The sequence below is a fragment of the Moschus berezovskii genome, chromosome 9 (genome assembly GCF_049115385.1).
Source record: "Moschus berezovskii isolate FMDL1 chromosome 9, NW_MosBer_1.0, whole genome shotgun sequence".
Lineage (NCBI taxonomy): Eukaryota > Metazoa > Chordata > Mammalia > Artiodactyla > Moschidae > Moschus > Moschus berezovskii.
Genome location: NC_142468.1, coordinates 78,824,363 through 78,848,292, shown reverse-complemented (window position 1 = coordinate 78,848,292; position 23,930 = coordinate 78,824,363). Strand labels below are relative to the sequence as shown.

Here is a 23,930-nt window from a genome sequence, read left to right as displayed (position 1 = left end):
AGCATAAAAAATAAAATTATATTTTATAAAGGGAAGAGAAAGTAGGTCTGACTTAACAGGTGGCTGTTGCAGAAAGTGATTAAAAAGTTTGTGGAAAGTGGACCCTGAAAAAAAGTTTTGTGCATGGTTAGGACTGACTAACTTTAAAATAAATTTCATTAAGTTTACCTAAATGAGTTTAAAGTAAGGTGGTACAAAACTTGAATTCGGCCTTTCTCTCTGTTAACGGGACAAACTTTCTTCAGATGTTAAAACTGTTTTAATAGTAGATTCAAGTTTCTTTATCTCTTAATTGATCTGTTCTATATTTACCTTTGAAATCTTTTGTTACTTTTGGATAAGTAAATAACTACTATTTCACAGTGATTTATATGATCATACCTGACTGTTATAAACCCTTTTGACATTTATTGGCAAAGCTTCCTAAATAACTTGACTTCCAGCTAACTTTGGGGTGCTTCAGAGGGCCCCTGAGACATCCCAGAGAGCTATTAAGCTACCTGGGTTCACTGGACATGTCCAATTGTATGAGAAGTACTGCTGAAAGGGTGATAAAACTTTTTAGGTTATACTGTATGGTTGATGTTGCTAATAAGATATCCTAAAATTATGTGAAATTCACCAAGATTTGATATGCCCTGATAAAATATGGTCAATTATAATTCTAGTTATCATATTAAAGTGTTACAACCAGGTTTCTTTGTCAATTGCAATAGAGTCAGATTTTAAATATTCCTTCTATGGTTTTACTCTCATGCTTTTAGAAGAATACTGCTAGTTCTTCAAAATTTATGGAAAAGACTTTCTAAGATTAAGCAGATAAATAAATTTTGTTATTAACAATAAGCTGGTACCAGACTGGAATTTGGTCTTCTCTCTGTTTAGAGAACAAAGTTTTCTTAGAATGCTCCTTTACAGGTTATGAATTTCTTTGCTTTTAAGTGATTTACATTTGTTTTCAAAATCTTTTTGTTACTTTGGTAAAGTAAATAAACATTTAAGATTATGCTACTTGTAGACAAAGCTCATTCTGCTTCTACAAAAAAAAAAAAAAAAACCCTCACTGTTAGATTTTGCTATCTTGATGTCCTTAAAACATGGTAATAGTCTGCTCCTAAATCAGGAAATTAAAAATGGTAAAACAACAGCTAAAAATCAAACAGGGCTATGGGAATCCAACGCGGCCATGTGGCTTTTCCCGGCTCCCTGACAGACCTCATTTTTATCTGATGGGTTAAAGCCTTTCCTGACTACAGTGTTAATGCCCTCACAATGAGTTCTCCAAAAAAAAGAAAAAATTACCTTTCAGTTTCGTTAATTAAGGTCTGTGCTGACTAAGACATTTCTGAGATAGTTCCTTGTTATGTTATATTGCTTAAAAGCTTAATTAAGGACTCTAAGATTGTTTCTAAAGCTTATCTCGGTAACCAATCTTTAGATAAAGGTCAGATGCTTCATGATGTACAACCAGGAGATTAACATTCGGATATAATCATTTAACTGAGTCAGATGACCTGGGGTATATCAGGCTATACACAATGAAAGTTCTTGACTTAAATTCTTGCTTGTGACTTTACTAATAACTGGTAGCTATATTATTGTCTATGTAGCTTGCTTCAGAAGATTATTTCTTGTTACCAAATGTGTGACTGAGCCTGTGATAAAATGCTGATATGCAGTTCCATATGAGATCAATAATTGTAACAATGTAGCTCTAGATATGAGAAGAAACAAGAGGAAATATTTTCCTGGACCAAGAGGCTAGTAAGACAGGTATGGTCCACAGGCTTTTGCCACTTACAAGGCCTGGTCTAGTGACAACACACTGAGTGGGCTGTCAATGGAATCTTTGCTCGACCTGGGAATGAGCCTTCCCAGCACTGCAGGACACAATGACCATGAAATGCCCCCAAAACCTGGTCAAATATGTGGCTATGAAGGGGTCCTGCTGACTGAAAGTTGGCCCTTGCCAGTTGCCTCCACAAAGATTAAATCATGACCATTACAAGATGCTGACCTTCAGCACCACCTTGACAGATCAGGGTGGAGATGCAAAAATAAGGCATTCTGTGCTCTGGGGGTAAAATAAAAAAACAAGCTTTCAGATTATCAGGTGTTTTCAGGTAAAGATTTTTATGAGTACAAATTCTTGCATCTTATACCTAGAGAAACACTAATTTCATGAATCAGTGTCTGGACCTGGTTCTCCTGGCTAGCCCCTCAGCAGCTTTCCTACATCTATTAATCTTTGGGTCATATATCTTTAACTTTCTTGTTAAGCTTGTTTTTCCAAGTAGTAGTGCAACAAGAATATCCCCCGGCCAACACCAAGACAAGGCTAGAACAAGCTGCCTTATCATTCTGTGCACTCTCATCTCCCTCCGTAAATGCACCCCTAGGTCCTCATGCTATTCTCCTTTTGAGATCTTATATGGGAGACCACCCCCAGTGATAAACAACTCAAGGAAGACCATCAGCAACTAGCTGAACTGAGGTGTCCTGATACCTTCAGGCCCTGGAAAAGTCTCCATATTGCCGGAGAAACCTTAGAAAGGACACCCATTCCTTTGGGCAATTGGGTTCATTCTATCAGCCAGGATATGAGGTATGGGTTAAAGATTAGGACAAAAAAAAAAAAAAACAACACTTCAGCCAGTTTGAAAAGGCCCTCACACGGTTCTCCTGGCAACCACTACTGCTGTTAAAGTTATAGGTGTCATCCCTTGGATCCACCACACCAGAGTCAAGAAGGCAACTACTTCCTGTGATGAGGACACCTGGAAAGCATTCAGCACCCCAAAAACCGCCTCAAGGTCCGGTTCCAAAGACAACGGCCCTCACCCACGAAGGACACTGAGCCCTGCTCTGGTCACTCCGGAATCTGACGAGTCAATGCACGGCAGGAGCTTGAGGATTCTTCAGCCTTGCTCCAGCCACACTCCAGCAGCTGGCGGGTCAACGCAGGAAAGAAGCTTGAGGATCCAGCTAGCAAAATATCAATGGATTTTCATTGTCAACCCTAGCCTCTATCCCTAATTGGTATTATTGCTGTGCTCTTCATTACAGGACCAACTAGACTCCTTGGCTAGGTGGTTTTACAGGATAGGAGAGGGCTAGACCTACTGACAGTTGAAAAGGGAGGACTATTCCTCTTTTTGAATGAAGAATGCTGCTTTTATGAAAACCAATCAGAAATAGGGACATCGCCCAACAGCTAAGGGAACAAATCACAAACAGGAGAGAGAAACTAGCTAATTCCTGGGGTGATTGGAACAATATTTGGAGCTGGGCATCGTGGCTTCTCCCTTTAACAGGTCCTCTTTTCATGCTGTTTGTGGCACTCTGGTTTGGCCCTTGTAGTCTCAATGATATTACCCAGTTCATAACCCCTCAAATTGAATGCATAAAGTTACAAATGCTAAGAGCTCAATATAGCCCCCTAAACGACTGGGAGCTCTGAATGTCCTACCAAAACATGAGATGATGCTTTCTGCAATGAGTGATAGAAGCATCAAGAGAGGGAATGAAGAAGAAAAGTTAAAATTTTACATAACCTCCTCTTTCTTCTGCCTCTGTAACTCAGCTTGCTCCTTGCAAAGTCTGGATCACTTAGGTCTCAGAAAGTGGGGACTCACAATACTAGGAACTGGCTCTTATCTCATTCACCCCTGTACTGTTTTTTGCAATCGCCCAGCCCCCACAAGCCTGCAAATCAACTTAATCAGGCCTGTCCGTGTATAAAAATTCTGCAACCCCTTTGTTTGGGGCTCAGAGCCTGGAGTGTTAACTTCTCTGGGCCCACCGGCATAATAAATGTGAGTTCTCCAACTCCCCGAGTGTGGTGCTTATTTTCTCGAGTACTGGTTTCTGAATCATGTGAGACATGACGATTATATTCAGTTGAAAAAAAAGAAAGAAAGAAAGTCTTTTGAGAGGGTGATGGACCTTGGCAAAACACACATTTCCATGATCAATGATGGAGGCAGAATATCAATAGCATTTGAATACAAGAAATTATGTTCACAGGACAATCCAAAAGAGTGGAAGTTAGAATATCTGTAAAGGTATAGTCAGATATTAGGTACAAAGATAGGGCCTCAAAGCAGAGGACTCACTGCCAGTCTGACTCGTTCGGGCTTAATTTGCTAGTCAGTGGAAATCTGGAGCTGCTCTAGTAGAACAGTAAAATGATCAAGAGTTTATGGAAGCTGCATTCACAAGACAATTCACCAGACAATTATAGGCTGATGAAATTAACAAGAAATTATTAGAAAGCTGTTTTGATAACTCAAGGAGAATGGGTGAAGAACCTGACCATGGGTAATAAATGTGCAAAAAGATACCAGGGTTGGTTTCAAGAGATGGGCAGTGGTAGAAACCTAATCTCCTGGTCTTTAAAATAAGCAGAGGTAATTAAATATTGCTCAAGGAGCACAGGAGGAAGACAGAAAAGAGAGATCTTACTTTTCATTTTCCACAGTAATATTCTTTAGCTGTCTTCTGATTGTCCTCTCACCTGGGATGCCTCGGAGCAAACAGCCACCCTCAGCACAACAGACACAGGCTAAGGGGCCCTTCAGTTCCCATAGACCAACACACTGAACAGACACTCCTGTTTTTGCCTTTGGGTATGTCTCAGAGGGCTTTCCTGGTGGCTTAGACTGTAAAGAATCCTACTTGATTCCCCAGTCCCATTTTCTTTTGACTCTTTTGAATCTCCATATTTCATTAAGTAAATTAGCTTCTACTTACAAAGTTTTCTTCTCTCACAAGCCACACAAAATGGGTGTTCATTTGCTATGTTGTCATCCGTGTGAAAGAGAACAGAAGAGACTCATCTAAATTATTGCCCAAGTCTTCAAGAAAAAAGTTTCCATTTTCCTGTCTGCTAAAAATACAGTTCTTTTGAAGACAACTTGTAAAACACAAAATGACAATTTGACAAAAAAAAATTATTAATTCCATGTCTATTAAGATTTTTGTAATAGGAACAGTATTTGTAAATGAAAGCAATCATGAAAATTTATGCTTTCTCATGTTAATAAACAAAATAAAATGGACATCAAGACATAGGAAATAAGTGACTGTTCCATATGCCCATATACATTTATCCTCATGCTTCCCAGGAGTCCAGGGTGTCAACTCCTTTGTAAAACATCTTCAGGTACCTTTCTTCACAAAGATTCCTTTCAGGTTTTACTCAGAGAGTAGAATATACCACAAATCTCTCTGCTTCTCATTATTTATTCCTTCCAGACTCTGAAGCCTGTCTCTGGAGATCTCAACCCCAGGAGCAATGGAAGCAATTAATATGCATCATACAGACTCAAGAATGTTTCATCTTCAGTGATGATCAAATTGGAGATAAAAACCCCATGCATGTGCACACGCTTATATGTAGACTCACGTGCAAACACACGTACATGCAAACACACGTACATGCAAACACACACACCCAAATGTTCTAGGCTCGCACATTATTGCTCCCTCAAGAGCTGTGTCTCCTAACTTTATAAATTACTTCTTAGCTAACAAAGGTTTTTGACATGATATGTACCATTACCTTCAACCTTTGTTAGACCTAGAGTTTCCCATTCTTGTGGTCCAAATGCAATTTAAAGATCTCATCCACTAAATCCAAACTGAGCCTGTTAAGTATTAAAACAGGAAAAAGGAGTCCAGAAGGGTGGTGGCTAAAAGACAGAGAAGGGAAAGGCCCCCAAACAAAGGAAGGTCCAAGGACCAGAGTTAGGACCTCAGGGAAAACAAACAGCACTCCTGGCTAGCTCAATCTACATAGGGCAGACCCAGGGGGAGGAGAAAAACATATAAAAAGAGGAGCCAAAGGACTGGGGGTCTCTCTCTTTCTCTTCAGTCTTTGGGTCGGCATTCCATCACAGCTCGAAGATGTATTTTCCTTTATTTTCTAAATAAAACTGAGCTGTAACACTGATCTGTCCAAGAGCTGTGACACGGTCTATCCGAGGGCTGTAATGTTGGTCCATCACTTCAAATTTTTGTTGTGATGAGACAGAACTGAGGAAATCACACACACACACACACACACACACACACACACACACACAAGCCTATCCCACAGAGCTGTCTCTATTCCTTACAAAACTCCTTATTTCCACATATAGGTCAAACAAGATAGGTATTGGTCAACCAAGAAGTTGAGACATTAATTGTATAACTGCAACAAATCCATTTCCTCTTCTTCAACTCAACAGTTTTTTTCAAAGCCTTCCTTGCAGCATAGGTGTGCTCATGTGACTGAGTTCTACTTGTTATGATGTATTTAAAGCTGATGTGCAATACTTCAGGCCTTACCCATACAAAATCCTTGACGATCTCTGATGTGATTGAGCATGTTGACCCAAGAAGCTGAGTTTTGAAGATGGCAAAGCCCAAGATGGAAAAACCTAAGTTCCAGAATCATCACATGAAGAACAGTCTCCTGTGGAGTAGGAATACCTGTTTGGGATTTAAATGAGTAGTAAATAAACATCTTTCAAGCGACCCACTACAAAAGAACTTTGTTTGGAGAACCAAAATGTAACTGACTGAATCAAATATTTATATTTTGATAAATATATAAAGAAATCAATCCATGGTTGACTATGTGAAATGAAAATATCTCCTGCCATGTTAATAAACAAGAAATGTCACAGCCTATTTCTTCAAAATGTGAATCTGACCTCAAAATGTGTATCAGTTCAGTCGCTCAGTTGTGTCTGACTCTTTGTGACTCCGTGGACTGCAGCATGTCAGGCCTCCCTGTGAATAAGGGCTCCTAAAACTGTAATCCAAAAAATGCTGCCACCCTTACGATGATTGCTGAGGTGGGGGTAGGGGGTACTGGGGGACAGGGGAAATGCAAGAAGCAAGGTGAACAAGGAAGCAGGATTGGCCTGGGATAGCTGAGGTGCTAAGTTGTGTCTGACTCTCGCAATCCAGTGAACTGTGGCCTGCCAGGTACCTATGTCCATGGGATTCTCTGGGCAGTCCACTGGAATGGATTGCCATTTCCTTCTCCAGGAGAGCTTCCCGACCCAGGCCTTGAACCCAGGTTTCCTGTGTTGCAGGCAGATGCTTTACCGACTGAGCTACATGGGAAGCTCAGAATAGGAAAAACAAGAGATCTCTTCAAGAAAATTAGAGATTCCAAGGGAACATTTCATGCAAAGATGGGCTCGATAAAGGACAAAGATGGTAGGGACCTAACAGAAGCAGAAGATATTAAGAAGAGGTGGCAAGAATACACAGAAGAACTGTACAAAAAAGATCTTCACGACCAAGATAGTCACGATAACGTGATCACTGACCTAGAGCCAGACATCTTGGAATGTGAAGTCAAATGGGCCTTAGAAAGCATCACTAGGAACAAAGCTAGTGGTGGTGATGGAATTCCAGTTGAGCTATTTCAAATCTTGAAAGATGATGCTGTGAAAGTGCTGCACTCAATATGCCAACAAATTTGGAAAACTCAGCAGTGGCCACAGGACTGGAAAAGGTCAGTCTTCATTCCAATCCCAAAGAAAGGCAATGCCAAAGAATGCTCAAACTAGCGCACAATTGCACTCATCTCACACACTAGTAAAGTCATGCTCAAAATTCTCCAAGCCAGGCTTCAGCAATATGTGAATCGTGAACTCCCAGATGTTCAAGCAGGTTTTAGAAAAGGCAGAGGAACCAGAGATCAAATTGCCAACATCCACTGGATCATGGAGAAAGCAAGAGAGTTCCAGAAAAACATCTATTTCTGCTTCATTGACTATGCCAAAGCCTTTGACTGTGTGGATCACAATAAACTGTGGAACATTCTGAAAGAGATGGGAATACCAGACCACCTGACCTGCCTCTTGAGAAACCTGTATGCAGGTCAGGAAGCAACAGTCAGAACTGTACATGGGACAACCGACTGGTTCCAAATAGGAAAAGGAGTACGTCAAGGCTGTATATTGTCACCTTGTTTATTTAACTTATATGCAGTGTACATCATGAGGAACGCTGGGCTGGAAGAAGCACAAGCTGGAATCAAGATTGCTGGGAGAAATATCAATAATCTCAGATATGCAGATGACACTACCCTTATGGCAGAAAGTGAAGAGGAACTCAAGAGCCTCTTGATGAAAGTGAAAGAGGAGAGTGAAAAGGTTGGTTTGAAGCTCAACATTCAGAAAACAAAGATCATGGCATCTGGTCCCATCACTTCTTGGGAAATAGATGGAAAAACAGTGGAAACGGTGTCAGACTTTATTTTTTTGGGCTCCAAAATCACTGCAGATGTTGATTGCAGCCATGAAATTAAAAGACGCTTATTCCTTGGAAGGAAAGTTATGACCAACCTTGATAGTATATTAAAAAGCAGAGACATTACTTTGCCAACCAAGGTCCGTCTAGTCAAGGCTATGGTTTTTCCCGTGGTCATGTATAGATGTGAGAGTTGGACTGTGAAGAAAGCTGATCGCCGAAGAATTGATGCTTTTGAACTGTGGTGTTGGAGAAGACTCTTGAGAGTCCCTTGTACCGCAAGGAGATCCAACCAGTCCATTCTAAGGGAGATCGATCCTGGGTGTTCATTGGAGGGACTGATGCTAAAGCTGAAACTGCAATACTTTGGCCATCTCATGCGACTAGTTGACTCACTGGAAAAGACTCTGATGCTGGGAAAGTTTGGGGGCGGGAGGAGAAGGGGACGACGGAGAATGAGATGGCTGGATGGCATCACCGACTCTGTGGACATGAGTTTGAGTGAACTCCTGGAGTTGGTGATGGCCTGGCGTGCTGTGATTCATGGGGTCGCAGACAGTCGGACACGACTGAACGACTGAACTGAACTGAACTAAGCTGAGGTGTATATGAAAGGAATGAATTCAGTGAGCCCAGAGGCTTGCTTCTTCCCATACATAGAATGCTTTCAAACTGCCTGCTCCCTTTGTTCCCCTCCTGCCTGTCTCCTGAGCTCTGAGTCCTAAATATTCCCACCAAATAAAATAACTGTCTCCTTTCAGGTTGTGGCTATATTTTTAAGCCGACAACTGTATCATAGTGTATATATGTACAGAATAATTCCATCCAACTTTCTAATTTACCATAACAGGGAGAAATTAAGGAAACTGTATATGAAAAACAAATCCAGAAAAACAAAAATTTTGAGTCATACAGTGAATATATTTTAAATTTTGGTCACATTGCCCTCCAAAAAGTTCCAGGACTTTCTTCATTAACGTTACCTTTCCCTCTGTTCTTAGCACCAAAGCTGTGTACTGTGCTGCTAGCCTGTTTCTTCAAACCAGACTTTATAAATAAGTGTAGCAACACTATTTCATGCCTCCAGTGTGATGATATATGTCGACGTCAACTGAGAGAACATGAACATACCCTTAAGTCTATCTTTTCCTCCAAGGTGACCCAATGGCTACCATTCAAACATTCTAGATCCTCAAGAACACAGAGCTAGTGATCCCCCCAAATAAAGACCTGGGGAACTGTATTAACTATTCACAAGCCATTATAGGACCAAGGCAATTCTCATGCTATTTCAATGTGCACACATGAGGGGTATATGATCCTTCAGAACTCATTGGATCTGTTACTAACTTGACTCTGTAACACTCTGAGACATCAGCAGTATTTTTAAGGGGAATTGTGAAAATCTCAGAAGATTGAGATAATGAAATTAATTTGAATTCATCTTCTCCTTAAAGCTAATCTGATAGCTTATGACATACTTGGTGAGAGAAGAAGCTGTTTTATGGCATTAAACAAAATAATACCTAAACTTAAAGATGCCAGATTTTCTGAAATGCAAATCTTGTCATCTCTTTTGCTTTCCATCCCTATATATTTCCTTCCCACCTATGGGATCAAGTTCAACATCTTTAGCATATCTAAGTTCCTGCATGTTTAAGTTCATCTCCTTTCAGGAGCCCCACACTCACTGTGTAATTCAGTTATATATTAGGAATGTTCTATATGCTTCTTTTACTGTTTGTAACATTACCAACCACCATCGTTCCCTGACTTCTATCTAGAAAACTTCCAACTCATCATTCAAAACTCAGCTGAAACATCAGCTTCTCTGTGAGCACTTTTCTGGCACTTCCCACCTGCACCCCCAAACCTGTGCTCTTAGTCCAACACTGCTCTGTGCTCTGGCACCTTATGCATTCCTCTCTCTCTACAATTTTTTTTAATTGAATTGTTAACACATCTGTGGCCCCACAAGTCAAGAGTTCCTCCAGAACACCTATGCATCTCAATGTCAAATGTACTACTTAGAACATTTAGACCTCTTAGTTCTTTGTATAAAAAGGCATATCCTCTGGTCTATATACCACCATCAGAAAGACTAAAGAGGGGGCCATAAACTCTGCCATCTCCTAATAAGTTAGCCTCTTCTCCCTCCCTACCAACCCCTTTCTACAACCATCACTGTGGGAAACATCGATACAATTCCACTGTGCTATTTTTCTCAAAGTGGCCCTGACCGGACTTTACTGGCAGCCCTCCTTGTCTCTTTTGCCACTTCAAGGTTTTTATCCCTCTCTCTTCTCTAAAAGTTATGTTTTGAATTTCAGCCTCCCTTCAGAGGAAGAGGACAAAGAGGAAGGGAGAGTAAAGAAAACACAATAAGTCATTTATCTAAAGTTACTTATTAAAGCTCCTAACCTCCTAATCTTAACTTACCACACTTTCACCCACTTTCATTACAAAGGAGGATGCAGGAAGCCAAGAGCTACACTGTCTAATATGGTAACCACTAGCTATATGTGGCTACTGAGCACCTGAAATGTGAATCCAAGCTGAAACATGCTGTTAATGTATATAAAATTCACCCCAGTTTGCAGGATGAAAAAAATGAATGCAAGATATCTGGTTAATAATTTTATATTGACTACATGTTGAAATGATGTTTTAGGCTGATAGATTATTAAAATTAAATTTACTATTTCTTTTTAATGTGGTAACTAGAAAAATGTACCTTATACATGTTGTTTGCGTGTGTGGCCCACCTATTTCTATTGGACAGCTCTGCTTTAGCCTTACGTGTCCTGAGAATAGAAACAGAGGAGGTGCTCTCTTCCTCCTTGAACTCATACACATCAAAACTGTGGCTAACAGCGGAGGAGGTTGAATCCAGTTGGCTCAGGTAGGAAGTATTTCTGAGATTCAACACAGGCTCTGCCTGGTATACCTGAAGAGTGGGTAACACTGGGCAGCCTCAGAGAAAATTCTTTCAGGTGTCAAGAGTTTGCACATGTCAGGTGGACTTGACCTTACATACCTATCTCAGATGCAAAATTATTCCTTTCTTTAAAGTTATTCCTGGTCAGTTAGTACAGTGTCTAACAATTATGTGCACAAAGGGTGAAAGAAATTCCTGAGGTGGAAATCTACATTTGGAAGAAGGGGAGAGACTTCCTTGCTCTGTCCTCCAAGGTGCCTTTTTGTTTTACTCTTTGATGACAAAAGGGCACCTTGAAGGACAAAGCACAATTAGAGTTGAGGAGTGGAGATGTAGTCATGATTTCAAGGGAAATAGCCTACGCTGTGGGCTTCCCAGGTGAAACTAGTGGTAAAGAACCCTCCTGCCAATGCAGGAGACGTAAAAGAAATGGGTTCAATCCCTGGATCAGGAAGATCCCGTGGAGGAGGGCATGGTAACCCACTCCAGTATTTTCGCCTGGAGAATCCCATGGACAGAGGAGACGGGTAGGCTACAGGCATGTATCTGGAGAAAACCCTAACTTGAAAAGATACATGCAGCCCAATAGTCATAGAAGCACTATTTACAACAGCCAAGACAATGGAAACAACCTAAATGTCCATTGACAGATGACTGGATAAAGATGTGATACATGTATACGACGGAATATTACTCAGACATAAAAACAATGAAATAATACCATTTGCAGCACCATAGATGGATCGAGACATCATCATACTAAGTAAGAAAGAGAAAGACAAATACCATATGTCATTTATATATGGAATCTAAAAAATTATACAATTAAACTTACCTCTAAAATATAAATAGCTTCACAGACATAGAAAATAAACTTATGGTTACCAAAGGGGTTACTGTACAACATAAAGAACAATATTCAATATCTTATGATAACTTATAATGGAAAAAAATCTGAAAAAAATGGAAAAATCTGTATATATATGTACATATATATACATGTATACATAACTGAATCACTTTGCTATACATCTAAAACTAATAGCAGTATTGTAAATCAATTGCACTTCAATTATAAAATAATCTATTATATGACTGGTGATTTGGTTGACTGATTTGAGGGAGGATCTAAGGAAGTGATGGTCTGCTGCAGATTGTATGTTGTCTATGCAAGGGCAATTCTAAGACTAGGTATCTAGATAAGATTTTATCTACATAGAGGGCAGAGAAGAAGGAGATTAAAGCTGTAATTGGCTTTTTTTTTAAGTAGTAGACACTCATTTTAGCCAAGAGAGGAGGATATTTGGTATTTCATGACTGGCACAGTGACATTGGTTTTTTTTATCCTTAGACAAAATTATAAGGTAGCTTTGTTTTGTTTCATGTATGTGTCCGATAACAGAATAGCATGACCTAGCTGAGAGTGTCAGAACAGCTTGTAATAACTTTGAGGTCTAGTCAAATCATTTATGGACATCTGGGGCTGCATTTATTGCCTTCAAGTTTTTTAAAGTCTTCATTGGCCACATGGTATGCACACTTAGGGGAGTTAGAGTTAGATATACTGGTTGATTAATTAATCAAGCAACCAGTTGATTTGCTAACATTTCCTTCTATCTGTAAGAATTTTAAAGAAGGAAAAAGACATCATTTCAATCGCATAGAAAATAAAAACACTGAAATTAAGGAAGATCCCAAGGGAAGTGAATAACAAGCATAGCGATGTCTCTTGACATTGTTTTCCTTTAGCATCAATAAATGGATTCTCAAGGATCAGGAAAAACAGGACTTACTTCCTGGCAGTCTCTGCTTATAACCCCTCCATCCCTCAGCAAACATATTCAAGAATTTTTACCACAACCATTTCCAGCTCTTTCCTCCTCTCTGGTTATTGTTAAGAAGGCTATCTCTTCTAAGAGAATAAAAAATAAACTTTTGAGAAGCTCCAGGTTAGAATTCCCTTTGCTGATCCAGGTAATAAGATTATGCAGTGTTTGCTGCTGCTGCTGCTAAGTCGCTTCAGGCGTGTCTGACTCTGTGCGACCCCATAGACGGCAGCCAACCAGGCTCCGCCGACCAGGCTCCGCCGTCCCTATGCAGTGTTTAGGAGAGCAAAAAATCATAATCTACTGGTTTTTACCCACAGCTCTCTTTGAATTATCACGGTCACATGCATACAACCAATATCACTTAAACTCTTACTGGTCAGGCAACAGTCAAAGTACTTCCACAGGAATTCATCTCATTCAGTTATCTTTGTAACAGTCCTTTAAAGAAGGCATAACTGTGTGCTTATAATAGCTAAGTATTAATTTCTTATGACAAATAAACAAATAACTCTAAATAATAAATAATAATTTAAATAATTCTAAACAATAATTCTAAATTCAATAATTTTTCTATCATATACAGCTCCCTACCTGTCATCCTACTCTGGAAAATTATCCTTATTTTTAAGTATCTTCCAGAAACAGATTATCCAATGTTACAGTCCCTCACTGAAACTGTACAAACTAACTAAGGAAGTGAATTGAGTTGTCATGGTTGGGAAGATCTCCTGGAGAAGGAAATGGCAACCCACTCCAATATTCTTGCCTGGAAAATTCCATGGACAGAGGAGCCTGGCAGGGTGAAGTCCATGGGGTCACAAAGAGTTGGGCATGACAGAGCAACTGAGCGCACACACATGAAACATCTCTGGGTGGGTTCTAGAGAGAGAGCCAACAAATGGATACCAAGGCTTCTATTGTCCTGAGTTTTGAGGGAAAATTAAAATATTGGTGAATATCTTCCTTGTACTGTGTATGGCATGGCCTGGTTCATTCAGACATACTCGATCTCAGTTTTTCCAGGGTTGACTAATTTAACAAGTAAACGAAGAAAACAAGGCGATTGTTGTTAATTAACTCAGTCCAAATGGCCAGGGTACAAATACAGAGACATCACTGCACCCATGTTCACAGTACCCTCTGTAATTGATGCAGGGTGAGTTTATTGGTCTTTTGCTGTTTGTTTGGTTGATTGGTTTGGGGAATTTTTTTTGACAGTTTCAGCTCAGACTTGAGGCAGGTAACATCATCAGTCTTCTGTACAGAGGAGCTCAGTAATGAAAAGTGAATAGTGATACAAGCTAATTAAATATGTTAGATTGAGCATAAAATGGTGATGGCAATTCCTGTTTTCTAGAACACCTTCCTGTTTTCTGTAACAGCTCTGTAAGACTTCTTGGCACAGAATTGCTGAGAGGGATAAGTTTTACTTAAAAGTGTAACATCATCAGTTTTTCCATTTTTCAAGGAGTACTCGGTTGCTGCTTAGAAAATGGAGGATAGAAGGGCAAAAGTAGAAGCAAGCTGTGTTAGAATGCTGCTGCAGAAGTCTAAGGAAGAAAGGATGGTAATTTGAACTTGAGAGACAGCAGTTAAGACAAAGGAGTGCATGATACAAGCCTTACTTTAGAAACAGAAGAATCCTGCTAATGAATTGGATGTGAGGGGTAAAAGAAGAGATGTAACAATGAAATAGACTATACCCGAAAAAGTAAGTTCTTCAACATTAACTAAGCTATTTAAAGTGCTGAAAATATTTGAGATGATAAAGTTATTAACACACATAAAAATAACCTTTTAGAAGTTATTTCTTTAAATCATAAGGCTGAGCACAAGACTCAAAACTCATATAAGATAAAGATTGCTGTAAATTACATGCATTAAAATGTTCTCCTAAACCAAATTTGAAGACAGTTTTCTTTATAATTTCTGGAATACTTTCCCTTGAAAGTAAAAAATTTCTGATATAAGCTCCTACTCTGAAAAAAGCAATACTGCCAGGAAGACAACTATGCAGTCTTATATGACAAAAATAAGAGAGAGAAGTCACTAAAATGCAGCATATAGCTCATTCCCTAGGCTCTGGTAAATAGAGACCTTCCCATTAGAAAAGAATGTTGACAATTGGGGCTTTCACATGCTATCAGTAGCAGTGATAAATAGTGCAATAATGATGGAACACTGTTGAACTTATCTACTGAAGGTAAAGATACACATGCCCTTATGATCTAGCCTACAGAAATGCATGCATGTGTGAACCAGGAAAAGAGAACTGTATTCATAGTACCATTACTCCTAACAGCCCCAAACTGGAAATAGCCAAAATAGTCATCTATAGTACAATGGTTTAATAAGTGGTGGTTTATTTGTAGAGTATAGTGGAGTGTAAATGGACACACTATAGATGATTGTAACAACATGAATGTAAAAAACCTTACTGTTGAACAAAAGAAGCCGTCCAAATACTACATATACTGTGATTTCAATTATGTAAAATAAAAAACAAGCAAAACTAAAAAAAAATATGTTTCAGAATGCATACTTAGCTATTAAAATAAAGAAAAATAGGGAGGTGATTACCATTAGGAAAGGAGAGTGTTAACAATTGAAGGGGCTAAGAGGCAGAGGATAATCATCCTCTTATTGGAATGGAGCATAAGAGGAGATTCTAGGGTACAAGTGATCCTCTATTTCTCAACTTCAGTGATAGTTACTGCAGAATTTTATATATCAAGATTTAAATGTTGAACATGTTTCCATATATTTCACAATAAGTAAATATCTCTATATATACTGATATTCATTAACTTGTGTTTTTATAATCCAACTGCTAAACTAGGACAGTAATTCAGGATTAGACTAAAACAGTAACTATTGATACATAAATGTCTATTTCATTCCCCAGAGTGGCTTCAATTCATATCTGGGTTCTCACCTGTCTTTACAATTATTCAATAATGTGATTTTGTTTTCACAGCTCGCAGACTCATGAAAATCTCCAACACCCCCAACACCTCCAGCACCATCACTGGCTTCATCCTCCTGGGCTTCCCTTGCCCCAGGGAGAGGCAGATTCTCCTCTTTGTGCTCTTCTCTGCTGTCTACCTCCTGACCCTCATGGGCAACGGTTCGATCATCTGTGCTGTGTGCTGGGATCAGAGACTCCACACCCCCATGTACATCCTGCTCGCCAACTTCTCCTTCCTGGAGATCTGGTATGTCACTTCCACTGTCCCCAACATGTTGGCCAACTTCCTCTCTGACAACAAGCTCATCTCCTTCTCTGGGTGCTTTCTCCAGTTCTACTTTTTCTTCTCCTTGGGTTCTACAGAATGTTTTTTCTTGGCTTTTATGGCATTTGATCGATACCTTGCCATCTGCTGGCCTCTACATTACTCCACTCTCATGACTGGACGTCTCTGCACCAATCTTGTGATCAGCTGCTGGGCACTTGGTTTCCTCTGGTTCCCTGTCCCCATCATCATCATCTCCCAAATGTCCTTCTGTGGATCCAGGATCATTGACCACTTCCTGTGTGACCCAGGTCCCTTGTTGGCCCTCACCTGCACTCAGTTCAGTTCAGTTCAGTTCAGTCGCTCAGTCGTGTCCGACTCTCCGCGACCCCATGAATCACAGCACGCCAGGCCTCCCTGTCCATCACCAACTCCCGGAGTTCACTCAAACTCATGTCCACAGAGTCGGTGATGCCATCCAGCCATCTCATTCTCCGTCGTCCCCTTCTCCTCCCGCCCCCAACCTTTCCCAGCATCAGAGTCTTTTCCAGTGAGTCAACTCGTCGCATGAGGTGGCCAAAGTATTGCAGTTTCAGCTTTAGCATCAGTCCCTCCAATGAACATCCAGGACTGATCTCCTTTAGAATGGACTGGTTGGATCTCCTTGCAGTATAAGGGACTCTCAAGAGTCTTCTCCAACACCACAGTTCAAAGCATCGATTCTTCGGCGATCAGCCTTCTTCACAGTCCAACTCTCACATCCATACATGACCACGGGAAAAACCATTGCCTTGACTAGACGGACCTTGGTTGGCAAAGTAATGTCTCTGCTTTTTAATATACTATCAAGGTTGGTCATAACTTTCCTTCCAAGGAGTAAGTGTCTTTTAATTTCATGGCTGCAATCAGCATCTGCAGTGATTTTGGAGCCCAAAAAAACAAAGTCTGACACTGTTTCCACTGTTTTTCCATCTATTTCCCATGAAGTGATGGGACCAGATGCCATGATCTTTGTTTTCTGAATGTTGAGCTTCAAACCAACCTTTTCACTCTCCTCTTTCACTTTCATCAAGAGGCTTTTGAGTTCCTCTTCACTTTCTGCCATAAGGGTAGTGTCATCTGCATATCTGAGGTTATTGATATTTCTCCCAGCAATCTTGATTCCAGCTTGTGCTTCTTCCAGCCCAGCGTTCCTCATGATGTACTCTGCATATAAGTTAAATAAGCAAGGTGACAATATACAACCTTGACGTACACCTTTTCCTATTTGGAACCAGTCTGTTGTTCCATGTCCAGTTCTAACTGCACTAGAGTCCCTGTAATAGAGTTAACTAGCTCTACCTTAAGTTCTCTCCTCTTATTTATCCCTTTTCTCTTCATCATGGTGTCCTATGCTCTGTCCTACAAACTGTGCTGAAGGTCCCTTCAGCAGCTGGACGAAGAAAAGCTCTCCACCTGTGTGTCCCATCTGACTGTGGTTTCTCTTTTTAACGGATCAGTGATGGCCATGTATGTGAGCCCAACATCTGAACATGATGCTGGAATGCAGAAGATAGTGACTTTGTTTTATTCTGTAGTTACTCCACTCATTAATCCTGTAATATATAGTCTGAGAAACAAAGATATGAAACATGCTATGAAGAAATTATTAGGAACATAAAAGTAAGGGTCTTGATTTAAAATATTTGGGGGGACAGAAGCTGTTTTTAATTTCTTGGTTAAAAAGAAGACTAACTGACTTTAGGACTATAAGCCATCTCAAAGATGTACTGCATATCCCCAGTTTTGCAAATGATAGAGCCACAGATTGAAAAACTGAGTTTAGTTTGCTGGGAAATATAATTAAATATAAATTTCCTGCCAATCTAGAAAACCTCTCCACAGTGGTGGAAGAGAATAAAGCAATTTTATTATTTATTATCTATGGGTGTGAAAGTGGGACCATAAAGAAAGCTGAGAGTAGAAGAATTGATGCTTTTGAACTGTGGTGTCGGAGAAGACTCTTGAGAGTCCCTTGGACTGCAAAGAGATCAAACCAGTCAATCCTAAAGGAAATCAGTCCTGAATATTCATTGGCCGGACTGAAGCTCCAATACTTCGGCCACCTGATGTGAAGAACTGACCCATTGAAAAAAACCCTGATGCTGAGAAAGATTGAAGGCAGGAGGAGAAGAGGATGACAGAGGATGAGATGGTTGAATGGCATCACTGACTCTATGGGCATGAGTTAGAGCAAATTCAGGGAGTTGGTGATGAACAGGGAAGCCTAGCATGCTTCAGTCCCTGGGGTAACAAAGAGTCAGACATGACTGAGCGACTGAACTGAACTCACTGATTATTGAATAAGCATTAAAGCAGGAGACTATGGCCATCTCAGGCAACCCACTGAGAAATGGCAAAGACTGAAAGAAATTTTATCCTTTTATAGTCAAGCAAATACAACTCATTACATACAGGTTTTCAAGATAAAACCTAATCCTCAAAAAGACTTGACCATTTTATCACACATAGTCAATTCATCCTAGGTTCACCTGGTAATTGGACTGGTCATCTGTGTTTGCTAATTCGCTTCACACAAAGAAGAAAAGACATTTCTATATAACAAGAGGTAGTTTTCAACTTGGAAATTAGGCCACCAATGTTATGCGCCTATCTTCCCACAGGAAATGGAAGATTGGGGCCTTTCTATCTTGATTATTACATTCCAGAGTCTTCCCAGGTCCTTGACAAAGACATTCCTAGGTCATAAATCTGGCAAGGGTGTTGAAAAACCTGTCAAGATTTAAAACTTTTAAATTTTACATTCATTTCAATGACAGAGAAACAAGTACAAGTTTTTTAAAGTAAGAGTTCTGAAAATAGGAAGAGGGGAAAGTTTCTTCCTCTATCTTCAGCATGGATACTTACACCTCTTTTTTTGTGTGTGTGTTTGCTCTTACAAATTGTACAATCCTGGGGCAAAACTTGTCTCCTATTACTCTTCCGACACCAGCAAACTCTTTACTTTTCTGGTAGTGCTTTTATTTCTGTCTTCTAAAACATCTATCATGATAACATCAATTTTAATATTGTATATATCTTCAGGTCAATATGAAAAATAGCATCAGCAAATTAAAAAGTCATAAATAAATGAAAAAAGTAAATAACAAAGGAAAGGCTTTTAAATATCTAAAAAGACATTCTATTTTGTTCAGAATTAGAGAAGTACAAAGAAAGCTATAATAAATATATCTCTATAATAAATATATCAAAAATAATGTTGAAAAAAACAGCAATCTCTTCCCTTACTGGTAGAGCATAAATTGGTACAATATCTATGGAGGACATTTTGCCAAAATACTATCAGAATTTATTTTTTTTAATTTATTTATTTTAATTGAAGACTAATTACTTTACAATATTGTATTGGTTTTGTCATACATTGACATGAATCTGCCCCGGGTGTACATACGTTCCCCATCTTTTTTTTTTTATTTTTTTAAAATTTTATTTATTTTTTTGCATTACAATAGTTTAATATGAACAATCAGAACTAATTAACAGTATAACAATATTTTACAACTGAAATAATTAAAATAAACTATAAAATTACTACATAAAACAGGTCTGATTCAGCTTATTTACTTTCTATAATCTCTTCAGTGCTGCAAAACCATTTATTTCTTTTTTTTTTTCATGTTTTAATAAACACTTCGTCTTTTTGTATTGCTTTTTTTTTCATCACAATAATAGAAATATAACATCATATATCACTGTAAAACACATTTCCACATAAATGCTGATAAGCACAAAATATTTTTCATCATTTACATTTTAACTGTTAGAATATATGGCAGAATTAAAGCTGCATCCATCATGTGTCTAACTCACCTTGCTGTAATGAATTTTTAAATGTAATGGTTTCTGTCGCAAAGTAAAATCGTACATAATGTCTAGTGACACAGTACGCTGGTGGATGGGTGGATTTGGAAAATGGAAATGCAACTTTATTTCTAATTAGATTTATAAACTTCACCACCTCCACCTCCAGCCAGCTTCCCAACCCTCCCTCCCACCACCATTATTTATTTATTTTTTTTTTTTTTTAAAATGAGGCTTTTAATTAATGTTTGACAGAGCTGATTCAGGTTGAATAGACTAAATTTCTTTAAACAAACTTACTTATACTCCAGAGTCCTTTAAAAACTTAATAGCATTTATACATTGAAGGTATTTGATTTTCTTGTAACTAGCACGTTCCCCATCTTGAACCCTCCTCCCCCTGCCCTCCCCATCCCATCCCTCTGGTTCATCCCAGTACACCAGCCCCGAGCATCCTGTATCATGCATCGAACCTGGACTGGCGATTCATTTCACATACAATAATACACACGTTTCAATGCCATTCTCCCAAATCATCCCACCCTTGCCCTCTCCCACAAAAAACTGGAAATAGAACTGCCATACAACCCAGCAATCGCACTCCTGGGCATACACACCGAGGAAATAACTATCAGAATTTAAAGGGCATTCCCACTGACTCAGCAATTCCACTCTTAGATATTTATCTGAGGAGTATACTCACAAATAAGAAAAATGACATGTGTACAAGAATATTGACTACTGTTTCTAATAGTAAAAGATTAGAACAATCCAAATCCCATTAATTAAGGACTAATTAGATAAATTATTGTATATACGTAGGGTGGAATATACTATATAACTATTAAAAATGAAGATCTGTACATGTTGATATAAAAGTACCCTCAAAGTTAAAAAAAAAGTGAGATGAAAGATATCTGTCTTGGGCCATCTTTCATATGAAGAAAGATTACATAAATATCTACATATTTATGTTCATAAACACACTGTGTATCTCTGAAAGAAGAAACTAAGAACAGTGATGCTTTTGAGAAACAACTGGGTATCTAGGGACAAGGAGAGAAGGAAACATTTTCTCTGTACGTACAAGCCTTTGTATATTTTGAATTTTTCCATATGCATGTATTTCATTTAAACAACATTTATTATTATCATCTAAAAATAAAATTTGAAACTATTTTACTATGAAATTGGAACCAAAGTAACATTTTTTCATAATTCTGTGATTCTTTGAGAAACTAAAAAGAAGACTGTTTCTCAGAGGAAAACTAAAAAAAAAAAAAGAAACTGACAACCTCTTCATGTCATCTCACTAAAATTCTTTTGTTCAGCCAGAATAAAGTAAGAAATGTCTTCCTCTTCTGAGGACCTATGAGAGTAATAAACTATGAAAAAGTGAAAGCAGCTTTTTTAAAATAATTGTTGTATCATCTTCCTCCGTAGTCACTTATTCACTAAAACAAACACATTCAATATGTTAGGCACTAAACTGGAAGGGACAAGCCATATACAGAAGCAAATAAGACACATTTCCTTCTCTTCTGGGGATCATGAACAAGTAGTAAATGAAGCAAGATGCTCTGTAAACAAGGGAATTTTAAGTTGCTATGGGAGCAGGTAAAGGAAGGCACGGATAAAAACCCATGAGTATGAAGGGGTAAGAAATCATGGCAAGTTCCGAAAAATGCATATAACCATTCCCAGACCACTATCTATTTACTAGTGTACTACAATATACAGAATAGAAGTATTCCTCAAATAGATATCCATGTAGCATTTACCGCCCATCATGACTTATAATTGGCCAAACCTATTAATATATTAATGAGCATCCTTAATCGAAATAAATACAATTTCAAGATGGAATATAATTCACAATTCATCAAACAGATATAGATAGAAAAATGGCTGATTCATGCTGATGTTTGGTAGAAACCAAAGCAATACTATAAAGCAATTATCCTTCAATTAAAAATAAAGAAAGGCCCAAAAAGAGACAGAAATAAAGAAGCACATCATTGGGATATAGGTATTAAAATATAAAACTCAATCTTCAGATGCCATCACAGTACAAATATTACTGATATTTATTATTAGTATTTGTTTCCAGGGAACTCAACCTACAAGACCATGTCACTTAGAAAGAAAATAACACTTGAGTGCTTAAGTAAATCAATGAGCCAAAAAAGACACATCAACCTACCTCAGATCTTTCATGAGAATGAAGTATTTCAGTGAGCGGCAGATGGCCAAGGGCTGATCATTTTCCATGACAAAGTAGAACTGTGCAGTTGTTCTGGGAGAAAAAAGTAGAATCAAGTGATGTAACCGAAATAGGAAATGGTCTTGGCTTTCGAAAGCAATTTGTCCTATATGTTGGACTTAAAAGTTGTGAAGTAATTTTAAAAGTCACGATAGCTACACTAGCTAACTCTCAATGTGCCTAAAATGAACTTCCACTTTAGCCATTCAAGTAATGTACAACCTCAAGCATACCATTCATATCTTCATTTTATAGATGAGGGAACTAAAGCCTAGATTGAATAAGCAAGTTGCCTGAACAGTTAATGAGTGTTGGAACCAACTATGACTCCAAAAACCATACTATAAAGTGTTATGCTATGGCACCTCTTAATGTTAGGTTATCACATGTGAGCTCCCGAGCTAAGCATTTTGTATACAATCTCTCTTTTAATCCTCATTACATTATATGAGCCATTACCATTTTACATGTTTTACAGAGTAGAAAACTAAGGCCTGGAGAGAATAGGTAACAATTTACCAGTAATACAGTTTAATAGTAACTAGGAAAGCAGGGATTCAATCAGGTCTCTCTGAGTCCAAACTCATATTCATCATCACTATTTATTTGTCATAGCAGACTTACATATATTGTTTAAAAGCGGGAAAAATTCTCCATGTGCCTCTAAAGATGAAATAATATCCAACTATTATTGTTTGGGTAAATGGTTGATAAAAACTTCATGAATAAGTATAGCATACTATTATAAATACAATATGACACATGTGCAGAAAAATTAAAATCTGGTCTTTAGAAAAAAATACAAAGGGAAGCATTTCAAAATATTTGAAATGGCAACATTTGGGCAGTAATATGGAGGTTTTGGAGGTCTTTTTTTTTTTTTTCTATTTTGGGTTTTTTTTTCCCCCAGTTGTATGCTTTATTTTCAAATGTTTCAATACCAAGTACAGATAGTCCCCAACTTACTATTTAACCAGTTTTCAACTTTACAGCTGTGAGAAAATAATACACATTTGGTAAAAACCATACTTTGAAGTTTTATATTTTTCTGGCCTGTTGATAAGTAGTATGATACTCTCTCACAATGCTAGGTTCAGCTCTGAGCCACAGCTTCCAGTCAGTCACATGATCATGAGGGTAAACAACCTATACACTTATACCATTCAGTACCCATGCAGCCATTCTGTTTATCATTTTCTGTACAGTACTCAATAAATCAACAATAATATTTATTATGAAAATTCAGCAATTTTATTATGAAATAAGCTTTATGTCAGATGACTTTAGCTCAAAAGTAAGCTAATACATGTTCTTGGAACATTTAAGGTAAACTAGGCTAAACTGTGATATTCGGTAAGTTAGGTGTAATAAATGCATTTTTAAGGCTCAAGAGGGAGGAGATATACGTATAATTATGGCTGATTCGTGTTGTTGTACTGCAGAAACCAACACAACATTGTAAACCAATTTTCCTCCAATTAAAAAATTGAAAAATTTTAGAGCATTTATTTACTTATCATATTTTCAATTTTAAAGGTTTTATTAGGATG

At 38.3% G+C, this 23,930-nt stretch overlaps 1 protein-coding gene across 17 annotated transcripts in view; it reads left to right on the top strand.

Annotated features, from left to right (window-relative positions):
- Nucleotides 1–23,930, top strand: part of LOC148776587 (olfactory receptor 11G2-like) — a 49,359-nt gene that overhangs the window by 995 nt on the left and 24,434 nt on the right. For 14 of the 17 annotated variants that reach the window (XR_016038245.1, XR_016038248.1, XR_016038242.1 and 11 more), the window contains exon 2: nucleotides 16,001–16,238. The gene's annotated coding sequence lies outside the window, so the exon portion shown is untranslated. Of the gene's footprint in view, nucleotides 1–2,707; nucleotides 3,830–14,392; nucleotides 14,735–16,000; nucleotides 16,239–23,930 lie in introns of those variants that run through there. The other 3 variants (XR_016038250.1, XR_016038249.1, XM_088839853.1) reach the window with 2 other exon arrangements.